Source organism: Lates calcarifer, linkage group LG5, assembly GCF_001640805.2.
Source record: "Lates calcarifer isolate ASB-BC8 linkage group LG5, TLL_Latcal_v3, whole genome shotgun sequence".
In the NCBI taxonomy this organism is placed as follows: domain Eukaryota; kingdom Metazoa; phylum Chordata; class Actinopteri; family Centropomidae; genus Lates; species Lates calcarifer.
The window spans coordinates 1,291,025-1,303,749 of NC_066837.1; the positions used below are offsets into that span (position 1 = coordinate 1,291,025).

Consider the following 12,725-nt stretch of genomic DNA (forward strand, 5'->3'; position numbering starts at 1 on the left):
CTTTTTGTAGTTTGGTTGTTTTTGTTTGACTGGTTTTCACTTTTTAAATGATGAACTAATTTGGTCAACAAATTATTCTGGTTTTGAAGAAGCTCAAACTCATGCTTGAAAGACATTTTACTCAGATCTAAACAAATAGTTATTACGATCCAAAAAAGTACAAAAAGACATTCTGTTATCTGGTACCATCATTGCCAGGTAGTCTTTGTCAGTGCTTCACATAATTCATTGAGTGTTGCAGTCAGTCAATCAATCAGTCACTTTATTTGTTCCCTTAGCAGTGACACAGAAACAAGATTTTGATCAAGAATGTGAAATCATTAAAAAAAATTAATAAATAAATAAAAAAACACAGATTTTTCTGAATTGCAGCCTCAGTTTTTAAAGTTTGGTTAAAGGACAACTCCAGAATTTTTGACCCTGAGCTTTATTTTTCCATGTTTTCAGGTGTAAATGATTGATAGGGACAAAAAACTTGTAGTACTGTGTAAAAACAGTGTATCAGCTGCCGCAGGGTGCAGTGTGTCCAATGGAATATTGTCCACATCAAAGTCCGTCCACTAAAGTTCTTGTTTTTGCCACTAGCTCAGATTATTATTAAAAGTGTCTGACAACACGATGATAGGATTCCTACAGAGACAGAGCTTTTTGTTAAAGAGGAAGATCCTTTTAGTTTAACCAGAAACATCTCTATATATCTCTACCAGACTCCATTGACAAAAACAGGGATTTAACCGAGCAGAACACAGGAGCTGCTGGAATACCACTGCCTCCATCTGTTAGTCATGGTCAAATGAAAGCAACATTGGTCTGTTGGTCTCCTGTGTCCTTTGTCAGACCCTTTACACACTTAAGCGATCCTCCTTTAGTTGTAGTCTCTTGACAAACAGCAAGGTCAAGTGCACAAATCTTCATTCTGTCATGAGCTTGCCTGAGTTGTTTGCTTCAGCTGGGATCATGTGTCAGGCCAAACTGAGCTGCCAACACATGAAAGTAAATAAATAAATCCCACATCAAGAATAAAACAAATTATTGTGCATGATGAAGTGTCCTGATGTACAAAAGTAATGGAGCAGGTGGAAAACACCTGGGAGTCTGTTATCATGGTTAGTTTCACCAGACAGTTAATTAACCAGCCCTGTTGCTATGGTTACCTGCAGTTCAACTTATCATGAGCTCTGATTTGGTGAAAATATTTTTGTTTTGTCCACCTGCCAGCCAATCAGAAACCAGTGTTGTGTGTGGTCATGGTATATTTATCGTTCATTGTATCTACTGTGAGTATTTAAGGATGAATCAGTGATTTAAATGATTTTCTGTTATTTTTTTTGCGTTAGGACACGTCGCTGTGTTTTACATCAACAAGAATATTCAGGGTTCAGCTGTGTTTTTCTCAAATCTTTTATGTCTTTGTTTAAAAATGTAAATCAGTTACATTCCAGACATTTATCTGCTCTGTTGTAAACCTCTCCCTCTCTGTTCTCTGAGCTGAACTCACCTCGCTGCTTCTCCTCCTTCTGGATCTTTTCCAAACCAACAGGGAATCCCTGAACCTCCCTCTCGGAAAAAAAAAGCTGCTTTCTGCAGAGCCTTCAGCTCCCCCCCCCTCTCCTCCCCCCTCCCTCCCTCTCCTTTCTCCTTCTCATTTGATGATCTGCATTGCAGTGCCAGCCACACACCCCCCCTTCCTCCACCTCCTCCTCCTCTCTTCCTCCAGGTTGATCTCTGCAGCAGCGAACAAACAGCAGGGTGATCCTCTCGGTCTGAGACTAAACATGCCTCTACAGCCTCCCCCCTTTCTTCCCCCCTTTCTCTTCCCTCCTCTGCATCTCTGGCATCTCTGTCAGATCCTGATGCCACAGCGCCCTCTACAGAGCAGACAGCAGACTTTACAGCCAGCTGGTCCCTTGAGGTCTCATCTCTTTAGACATGAGACATTTTCAAAATCAGTTCAGAACTGAAAATAAATTAAAAAAAATAAAAACAGCAGCAGAAAATAAGGTTAATGTAAATAAAAGCATGGCTTAATATGGATATTCAATCTTGACTGTGACTTAAAGGCTTTTTTGCAAAAGAAAAGCAGCTCTGTAAGGTTGAACTTAGCAGTGAGTTGAGAAGCAATACCACAATTTAAAAATACTAAATTATTATCCTTTTATTATCATCCTTTAATCTTAATACCAAGATGTCCCCTCAGCTCCGAATGACCAAACCATGGAAAATACCTTTAAAATGTTCAGTTTTATTTCTTCTTGCAGGTGAAGTTCAACCAAAACTCCAAAATATCACTTCAGCAATTTAAAGACAGACTTGGATCATGACCCTGGAAGGTAAGATAAAATGACCCTTCACATGTGAAAAAGGTTGTAGAAAACCTGTGGTGTCTCAAAAAGAGAAAATGAGTGAGGATGGGGTTAATGGATGTCACAGAACAGTGAAAAACATATCCTATAAAATCCATTAAGTTAATTATTGTAGTTTCCGTCAGTGTCATGTTTGTCTGGTAATTTGTCCTTAAACTAAATTTAATGAAGTTGTATTATGAAAGTGATAAAATCACTGAATATCAAGTTACATCTGTTCTCACTACCACAAGATTTAATGAGGGATTTGAAAAGGATCCAGATTCAATTAATTCCCCTTCGATAAAATGCTGTCATAACCCATCCTGAAGAAGAAGAATGTGAGGAATCAGAAAGACTTCTGGTTTGACCTCACTGTGTTTCCACATCCCAGCTACTGACTTGGTGAGTACAGTGTTATTACAACTTCTATTAAATTATTATAACCTTAATTATCTTATAACCACAACTCAGAGAAACCTTTCCAGCTTCTAATTACCAGAAATATTTCCCTGTTGCACCTTTAAAATGTTGTACTATTTGTACATTTTCTCTGCCGCTGAACATTGTCTCCTGCAAAGAGCTTCGGCCTTTGCTGCATTTACAATACAAGAGGTAAGAATACACTGAGCAGCACTACTTCTTCAGGGCAGTCTAGATGCTGCAGTGACTCAGTATCGGAAAGTGATGAGATGGGCAGGGGCTGGCTAGCATGCTAACTTTAGTAGAAGAAGTGATAGAAGCAAAAAGCATCAAAGGAGAATCATCAAACTTCAGTCCTTTACTACTCCTTCTACTGAAGTTAGCATGCTAACCAGCTAGCCCCATCCCATCTTGTAATACCACTCTGTGATAGTGAGTCACTGCAGCCTCCAACATGAGAGGATGAAGCAGGCTGCCCAGCAGCCATCATCAAACCACTTGTAATTCAACAATGGCTGAAGCTCTTGGTAAGTAGCTGTGAATGCTAACATTGGCCTTGTAGCAATAGCAAAAATGTACATATAGCTCCTTTAAACAAGTGAAGGATTTCTTTGCTGCATATTTCCTCTCTGCAGTCAGTAGGAGAGAAAAAGTATTTAATTCTTAAAAACAGGCTATTAGGAGACTTTCCAGAGAACCCACACTCTGAATCAAACTAATTCATTAGATTAGGTTAGATAAAGTAGGTTAAAATGCTACTTGTCAGCTAATTTCACGTCTTCTCTGCCTTATTAGTGCTGGTGGATCCATCCTGCTGTGGATCCAGACAGAACCCCAAACATAAAAAGGAGGCACCCATGGATCAGGGCTCCTCAGCAGGATTTGTATTGGCAGTGGACAGAACTGAATGGAAAGCAATGGAGGCCTGGATGTGTGGATTCAAGGGGAGCATCAGAAAGGATGTTGGTGTGTTAGACATTTGGAGTGAGTGCAGCAGCTGGTCAGAGTTGTTTCTGTGCAGCCCTGCAGCCTCAGCATCGGTAACCTCTTCCTTCACTCCCCAAACCACCCTCCTCCCCACCTCCTGGACCTTTTTATACCGGTCACTGCCGGGTGTCATGGCAACAGGTGAAGTCTACCCCCTGATTGGCTGCATGTCCTGGGATCACCCGTTGCCGTTCGCAGTCAGAAGTGCTGAGTGGACCCTCCTTTTTAAAGCCCCCTCCCCTCCCAGTTCATGGCCTCCTATTATTTAGCAGATTTGTTTTTGCATCCTGGCTGAACCTTCTAGTGTGAGAGGAAAAAACTGCAGCGGGGATCATATATGTGCCTCTGCAGGGACGCCGGGGGCATAACCTAACAAATGTGTGGGGTCAATTGGTAAGGACTGCTTTCTGTTGTGTTCCTTGTGCAGAGGTAGGGAGTGGAGGTAGAGTACTGCTAAGTTGTGTGCTGATGTGAGGAGTGGAGGTGATGGAGAGCTTGGATGTGGATATCAACTGGGACTCCATGTTCCACTTTTAAAACTTCTAAACTTGATATATTTCAGAGCCTCACTGTGAGAACTTGGACTCCTGATGAATTTAAGGCAAGTGTTTTGATTTGTCGGTGCCGTAAAGTCGTAGATCTGCTTTTTAAAAGTTTGCTCCACTGCACTGAAAAACAACTTAGTAGTACCTCTATTCTCCGATATGTGTGAGTGTTTGTAAAAATAAACTTCTCAAATGGATTACTAAGTTTTGGGATGAATGGTTCTTTTCATGCTGGAACAGACAGAAGGGAGCGTTTGTGACGTTGCTGCTGATGATCTGCCAGCTTGTTTGTTAGGTGATTCAGATATTAAGAGTGAGCTCCTCTTGCTAGCTGCTACAGGCCAGACGGACGAGGAGAATGTCAAAGTTACCTGGTTCCTCTGACTCTAAGGACGTCGGCGACCGGTCAGTAACAGAAAACAACAGATGTCTGCTGTGGATCAGGAGGAGGTGGTGATAGGCTTGGGTAGGGCAAAAAACAACTTGGATGATGTTAGAAACCCTGACAAGACAAACAACAGGGGAAAGAGAGAAGCTACAAAAGCAGGATGGTGTGATTTATTGGAAGGATTTTTGAATTGAGGAGCTGCAAGAAGGTAAGGTACTGAACCTGCTTTTATTAGATATAAGATTTCTAGAAGGGGAAAATACTAAGTGAACAGAAATCAAGAAAAAGTGAGGACCAGGACAAGGCAAGAAACACCAAGAAGAGACAGGATAAAAAAGTCAGAGAAAACAAGAGAAGAAAAGACCAAACAAGACGAGACAAAAGAAAACAAATCAAGACAAAACAAAACAGAGAAGATTTGTTCAAGGTCAGCGAGAGACCTAAAAAAACAATGTTGGAGCCCAAACTTCAGTCGAGCCTGAAGAGGATTTGAAGATGGCAGCTGATCCTCACATGGAGGAGAATAAAACAACTCAATTAAAAGTCAAGATGCATCCTCCTCCTGCCTCTGAAGCCTCCAAGAGCACTTGAGGAGAAAAAGAATCTAAACTGAAGCTAATCATACAAGGATAATGAAAAGGATGAGAGCTAAAGAGAGGGGGGGGGGGGGGGGGGGGGGGGGCACAGGGTCAGCTACACAAACAATGTTACCCTCGGTACATTAAACGTCAAACCCCGCAGGCGACAACAATGGCGTCAGCAAGGCCCTTCCAGGTCTAAACGTTGCTAGATTTCTCTCTGGCTGGTTTCAGTGTGCTCGAACAGCACAAAGTCCAAACAATTGAGAGGTTTTTCTGTTTTCCATCGCGCTCAGCAGGTCACAACTCATATAAAAGCACAAAGGTGGCAGCTGCTGTGGCGTTTCACACCACTGCTGTTAAAAAGGCTGCAGCGCTTTCATCAAGAATGTGAAGCCAGCGTCTGAAGGAGTCTTAGAACTTTTGCTATGGTGCTTCGGTGAGGAGTGTTACTGGTTGGTTGAGGTACTGTCCTGCTTTCTAATCCTGGCTTTACAGAGTAAGGGGAAGTCAATGCTGCAGCTGCAGCAGATGTGAGGAGCTGGGCGTTTGCGCTACATGGTGTTCATTCTCGTTTCAAAGAGCGTGAGGTGTGGATGTGATTGGTCAGGCAGGTTCTTTGGCCACAAGGTGTCAAATCTTGGATTAGCAACAGCGATGGTGACGTGGACAAAAGGTCAGACCTGCAAACTGGGCCACAAGAAGGACAGTCAGTAAATCAGTTTTCTGTTCCTGCTCTGATACTCATACATCTGTAGAGCTGCAACAATTAGTCAATTAATTTGTAAATTCAAAATGATCAGATATTAATTGGCAACTCTTTTGATAATGCATTCATTATCTAATATTCTTATCAAGCAAAAATACCAAATATTTGCTGGTTCCAGCCTCTCATGCATGATTTGCTGCTTGTCTTCATCTGTATGACAGGAAATGAAATAGATTTGGTTTTCAATCATTGTTTGAATAAAACAAGCGTGTGAGGACGTCACTTTGGACTCTAGGAAGCGGTGATGGGCTGTTAACACAGTATTTCATAGACTAAATGACTAAACGACTTAACCTTGTGCTCTGGGATATGTGACTGGCATTTTTGACTGTCTATTATGTTTTACAGATTAAATAACTGATCTGTTGATCAAGAAAATAGGCATTAGTTGTTGTCCTATATTTGTCACAGTCACAGCTGCAAAATTAAAAACAGATGTCTCAGAATGCAAACAGACATCACTCCTGGCAGATTGACGTCCATTTTATTGAAGTATAATTCAACTCAGGTTTACTTGCGTCTTGTTTTTGTAGTTTTGTACTAAAAAGAAGTTTGAAAACGTGGATGTGGGTCTTCTAAATTAATCTAAGCTGAAAGTCTGTTTCCATCTGTGTGATCGTCTGACTGTGTTTCTTGACCCGTCAGAGCAGAAAAGAAAACACTGAAAATGCTGATGTGAATGAACAAGTGCTCAAGCTTGCACTCTGGATCTGTGGCCTAATGTAGATGTTGCTCCTCTCTGATCAACAGGAAAAGAGAGAGACTGTGGGATAGAAACTTGTCTTACTTTTATTGTTGAAACCACTGGTGTTTATGATCAGGGTTTACGGATAATGAACAGTTACTGGTCTGCATGTTTCAGCCTATTTAGTACAGTCGATATTAAGCTGATACCATTCTTTTTTGTCCATTCATTAAAAAACCTATTTACAGAAGCTTGAAATTGACTTGAAAGAAGCAGCAGTCAGTGATTCCATTTACAGCAGCAGGAGGAGTCTGTGACTGACCAAACTTTTGTTAAAGTACTAATTTTCATCTGGTATATTTACATGTCACTAGTTTCGCAGGTGTTTGTTCATAAACCAATTTTGTGGGAACCATAAATGTTTGACCCAAATTTCATGACAATCCATCCAGTAGTTGTTGAGATGTTTTTATATATTACCATCCTTAGAACCATTAGTATGGGTTAAAAAACAAATCTGCATTTGGTTACGTGTTTGGACCAATACTGCGTAGAATGTGAATTTATGCTTTATTGGAATATTGAACTGTAAAATTGTTTGAAATGATGTGTAGTTTTTTATTGGACCGAGAGGCGTAGGAAGGCATTCTGTCATCTTTGTGTTCATAATCCAAGAATAAACTCTGAAGACATCCTGACTGTAACTGACTTCTGTGGTGCCTGCAGGTTTCCCAAGGGGACGCTACTGAGAAGCTGGCTCACCAAGTCGCGGCCCAGGTTGCTGCTGCTGATTGCAGGGTTGAAGAGGCCTCAGGTGACCCTCATGAGAAGGAAAAGGATGAAGCGCACAAAAGTAGCAAAGGCCACGTAAGCGGTAAATATGGCTTATGTTGCATGGAAGAATGCTGAACCCCACCATCAAGGAAAGCACAATAACTGGTTAGAGAGGAGGAGGATGAAACATTTACACAGCAAAAACAGGGTTTGTCAATGCTGGAAATGTCATCAGATGACAACAATCTTATCATCTTTGGATGTCTTTAGTGTGGAAACAGACCAAATCATCTGTCAAACAGCTGAGAATTGCCCATGTCAGGGATATGTGGACCCTAACAATACAGTTTGAAAGATGCTTACTGCTAGGAAAAGTCATTGAGGCTGCTTCCAAGAGTCTGACAAGAGAAAGAGTTGTGTCACAAATTTAGATTTACATGTGGTTTTTCACACACTGAGAAAAACCTTTAATAAAGAGGACTCTTCTTCTTAGATTAACAATACCAATGTCTTTTAAGGCAACTCAACCCTTTTGGTTAAGTTTAGGGAAAAATGGTGATTAAATACATGAAAGGACCAGGTTTAGGGTTAGGGTTAGGTTTACTTGAAGAATGAGACAGGCCACATTGACCTTTTCAACATAAAACCAAAAGCAGCATCTTTCCTGAACCCTAACAAAGAGATTTTATTGACCTCACACCTTTAATAAACTTCACCACATTCAACCAGTTAGAGAAGTTGAGGTTCCATCTTTGCCATGTACCATTGTTTCATTGGTTTTAATGGGGTTTTGTGTTCAGCTTGTGGTTGTTTATTAGACAAATGTCCAGTTCTATAATCACTGAACATTTCCCAGAGCAGTATGGATATTTGTGTATTGCCTTCTTTTCTGTGTGTTTGGATTTTCTAGCTTGTTTTCTTTGTCCGGTAAGTGTGAAGAAATTTGTCTTGTGAAAAGACAGACTTGGATATGATCCATTAAAAACCCAATGTGTTCCCTCTCTTCTTCCAGAACCTGCAGCCGGATGCCTCACTTCACCTGAGTCCTTTACGGAGAGGATCTTCTCGTTAGATATGGAAGACAAAGAAAAGGAAGATCTGTGTGTTGGATCTTTGCCCAAGCAACGAACTAAAATCCACGTAGCACAAAACAGAGTGAAACCAGAGGACAAACCACAGAGATTGAGACCTCCAGACTAATCCGGATTACACCAGACCTGGACTACCAGCTTCACCCCCTTTCTTCAAATACGTTTTGGCTCATTAGACTGTAATGACTGTGGACTGTACATCATTCCTATCCAAAGACAAACTGTTGGTAGAACAAACCCGGCTGTCCCTGTGTTCTTAGTTCAGACTCTCTCAGGTTTCCAGGTTGATGTGTTTGAGTCTCAGAGGAGCCCAAACCAGCTGCTGATTAAACTCTTAAATCTGACGGGACGACAACTCCTGCCTCACATTCTTCTGTCAGATCAAAACTTTTTGAGTAGTTCACTTCCACACGACACAAAGCTTTACACAACATACACCAAGAAATGTGAACATTACAACATTCAGCTCTTGAACATATGGAACTAAAAAACAAGGTTGCTAATCATAGAAACTGAAAAAAGTTTATTTTTCTCTGCTTTTGTTGCAAGAAATGCACTTGAAGTCCTAGGACACGCTTACAGACTGGACCTTCTAGGTTTTAGTCAAACTTATTGTGTTTTTTCTTTTTATTTTTCATAAAGTGGGTAGAACAAGTTAAGGAACAAAACGCTTCATTTTCGTTGTGTCTGTCTGTCCATAATCGTAGCCACATCGCTCGCGCAAATGAAGGAGTGTCTGGAGAAATTTGCTTCACGTGGGATGATTGGACCTCGTAAAAGCCAAAGACATCACTGACTGATAATATCATCTTTACAAGCCTCAGGAAATTAGGGTTTGTGATGTATTTTTCTGCCTATGACAGTTGCTGACAGTTTCACACAAATTGAAATGGCATGTAGCCCCAAAAACATCCTTTCACTGCAAGTTGATGAAGAATGTAGTTGGTCGAGGAGGGTCCCAGTCAGAAATATCACCAGATCAAACACTGGAAAGTCAGAGATCTGTGTAATGAGCTTACTAAACCGTGACGTAATGATGTGCTTAAAAACTAGTTTGATTTACTTGAAGCATTTTATGGAGGAAAGAAATTATTAAATAAAATGGAAACAACATTTTCTTTTCACCAAGTGGAGCCTTCAGAGTCTCATTTTTTTGTTTTAGCTAAATAACCTTCAGCACTGCAGATAGACTGGTAATTTTATTTAAAAGCCCACACCACTACAAAAAAGTTTTAACTGTATCTTCAGTGCTGTGGTCTTTTTCTTACCAACCATTTTAAATTTCTCTTCATTTCAAGTTTGAAGTGTATGTGTGGTTATGTGATATTAGACGGCATCTTATATGGTAGGTATATGATAGTCACTTTGCTATGATGGATTCACTTCAAAACAAATCTAAAAACACATCAACATGTCCACAATTAATTCTTACATGGTAACACTTTATATTAAGTTCTTTTTATTTCAAGTTAAAATTAAAAGATTTAAAATTTAGCTGATGAATCTCTGAATATTCATCGTGACATCTTTGAAGGAAACCTTTGTTTACCATATGGACTTCTTGTAGAAAGTGAAATAAACTACTGACTTAATATAAAATGTCACTGAATATTTGTATTAACGAACAAGGCAGCTCAGATGAAATGATGTGTAGTCAACAGCAAATTCACCAACTTTTAATGGAGCCACCTTAAAAATATGTTCATTAACATAAACTGCGATTACTACTGCCATACAAATATAGTCTGAACCCCGAACCCTTGATGATGGGGTAGAATCCTGTTATGTTGTTATTGTGGATGAACAACTTCCGCTACTTCGACCAATCAGAATTGGTTCCTAGGCGGGGCAGAATCAGGTGACCAATCAGCGTTGTGTCTGGAGTTGTTCGCTGGAGAGTGTTGTCATTGGAGCTGTTTGTCGAACACTGGTGAGGCTGGATGCACAGAGAAGGTAAAGCTAACGAGCTAGCTAACTAGCGCCGAGCATTAGTATTGCCCTTCACTTTTAACGATTTTCGGCAATTTTCCGTCGTCTTTATTGTGTGAGTGAGAGTGTGTTTGTGTCAACATGAGTTGTGTGTCCCTGACAGTGGATGGATGATAGCACAGCTGTGTCTCTGCGGTCGTTTCGCATCGTTTGGTGTCTCTTACTTCCTGTTTCACGTCTATTACTGCTCAGTTTTTTGACTTTTTCTGGTTGTGTCGCATCGTATTGTGTCACTGTTTGTGGGTTTGGAGTTTTGTGTCTCTTCCTGGTCATCCGCGGTCGTTTTGCCAGATTTTTTTTTTGCCCATTTCTGGGATATATTGATGAAAACTGTTCGCGTCTGTGCCGACAGTGATCTGTTCATCGATCTCCTGCTGTATTGATTAGTAATTGATACCGACTCAGGTTTGTGTTACTAAAGGCAGATCAACGTTCGACATCTTTACATCCAAACTAAAATAAAAAGATTGAATTTAGCTTCAAATCAAAGTGTGGTTGTCAGGGTTAAGTCAAGATCTTACTGTTAAACTGTCGTGTTTTCCTGAACCGTTGTGAAATATCACTATAGATTATATATTGATTTATGTGGTAACAGGTAGAACGACCATGTCCACATCAGCTGACAGGAGGCTTCAGGAGGTAAACACCTGTCTTTATATAAGAACAGTGGATTAAATGAAATCATCCTCTTCAGTCTGTTGTTTCCAGGTTGTTTTCACCCTGCAGAGACAGATGAGGTTAGTCTGAGCCTGTCAGCTGGAGACGAGGGATTCTGCCTCATCAATGATGGAGATGATGTTACAGAGGACAGGAGCCATGTTTACTCCTTCACCTCCAGGTACAGCTGAGTGTTGGCGACGCTCAGTCTGGAACTATAACCACATTTTAGTTGAAAAAGTTTGATGATGAGAATTTTCAATGTAAATCAAATGACAGCACATTTCCATCCACTGCTGTTGTGTGAATATCAGGAGCTGGTGGAGTTAATTCTCCAGTCAGAGCAGCTTCTTCTGTCCAGTCAGTCCAGGACCAGTTAGTCCACACACTGGTTTCTTTGAACTTCAATACCCAGAATCCCCCTCTGTGCTTTATCTGAGTGTATTCTGAAGGTTGCAGATGTTTTATGTTTGTGATTTTTCTCCTCAGGACTCAGAGTTGAAGCATCAAATGACAGAGAGAAGAAACAGACATGAAGATTTCTGGAAGGGCGGTGTTAGTTTCTTCTTTTCAGTCTGACTCTTTATTTAGTTAGTTCATTTTCTGTCTCTATGTAAAGTCTTGTGATTATTGCTCTTCTGTTAATATTTTTTATTACATTCTCATGTTTATACTGTTGTGTATATTTTTATAGCCTTATCTTGTTTTTTCAATCACTTATGCTGCTGCAAAAATGTAAATTTCCCCATTGTGGGACAAATAAAGGATTATCTGATCTTATCTTTATCTCAGCTGCAGTTTGACTCTTTACCTCTGCAACAGCAACAAGGTACAGCTGCTGGAATACAAGTCATCTGTAGTAAGACATGTAATTGGCAATAACATAATTCACAATATTAGAATGAATCTGCAAAGAAATAATCCACAATAATAGAAGTTATCTATACCTGACCACTGAACAACCAGGGATGATCAGGAAGGGACAGAGTGTGTCTGTGTTGTGAGTTCTGGTTTCTTAAGCTGTACAGATGTTGATGAGACACCTTGTGTCTCTTTGTAATGTTGTGTTCAATCCTGGTCATATTGAGTCTGTATGTGTTGGTTTACCATCCTGCTCTGATCGTCATGTGTCTGTTTGTGGTCAGCTTTCTGTCTCTTTGTGTACATTTTACGTTGTGTGTCTCAGGTTTGTGTTTTGTTGTGGCATCTTCACGTCTCTGCAGTATTTTGCCTCTGTGCTGCATCTGTGCTGTGTTTTTGAGGTCATTCCTAGTAATCTGTTCGTGGTCATCCATTGATCACTTGTGTATATTGGGCTTTAGTCATTTGTTTGTAGTGACTTGATATTTGATTGAGCAGAATTTTGTTTCAGGTACAGACTTGATTTTAACTCCCTGCTCCTCCACAATAATGACATTAAAACTAAAAAGGATAAATTTAAGTTTTTAAGTGAAATTTATGCTTTCAGATTTTTCCCTTAAATACTGCTCTCTCTCT

General features: G+C 40.3%; 1 long non-coding RNA gene across 2 annotated transcripts; it reads left to right on the top strand.

Moving 5' to 3' along the window:
* Positions 1–10,465: 10,465 nt before the first annotated feature.
* Positions 10,466–12,014, top strand: LOC108892164 (uncharacterized). 2 transcript variants are annotated; one of them, XR_007813331.1, is made up of 3 exons: positions 10,466–10,535; positions 11,280–11,409; positions 11,718–12,014. It is a non-coding gene; the product is annotated as an uncharacterized LOC108892164 (long non-coding RNA). The 2 variants fall into 2 exon arrangements; XR_001962426.2 differs by having other exon boundaries at positions 10,472–10,535; positions 11,266–11,409.
* Positions 12,015–12,725: the final 711 nt, after the last annotated feature.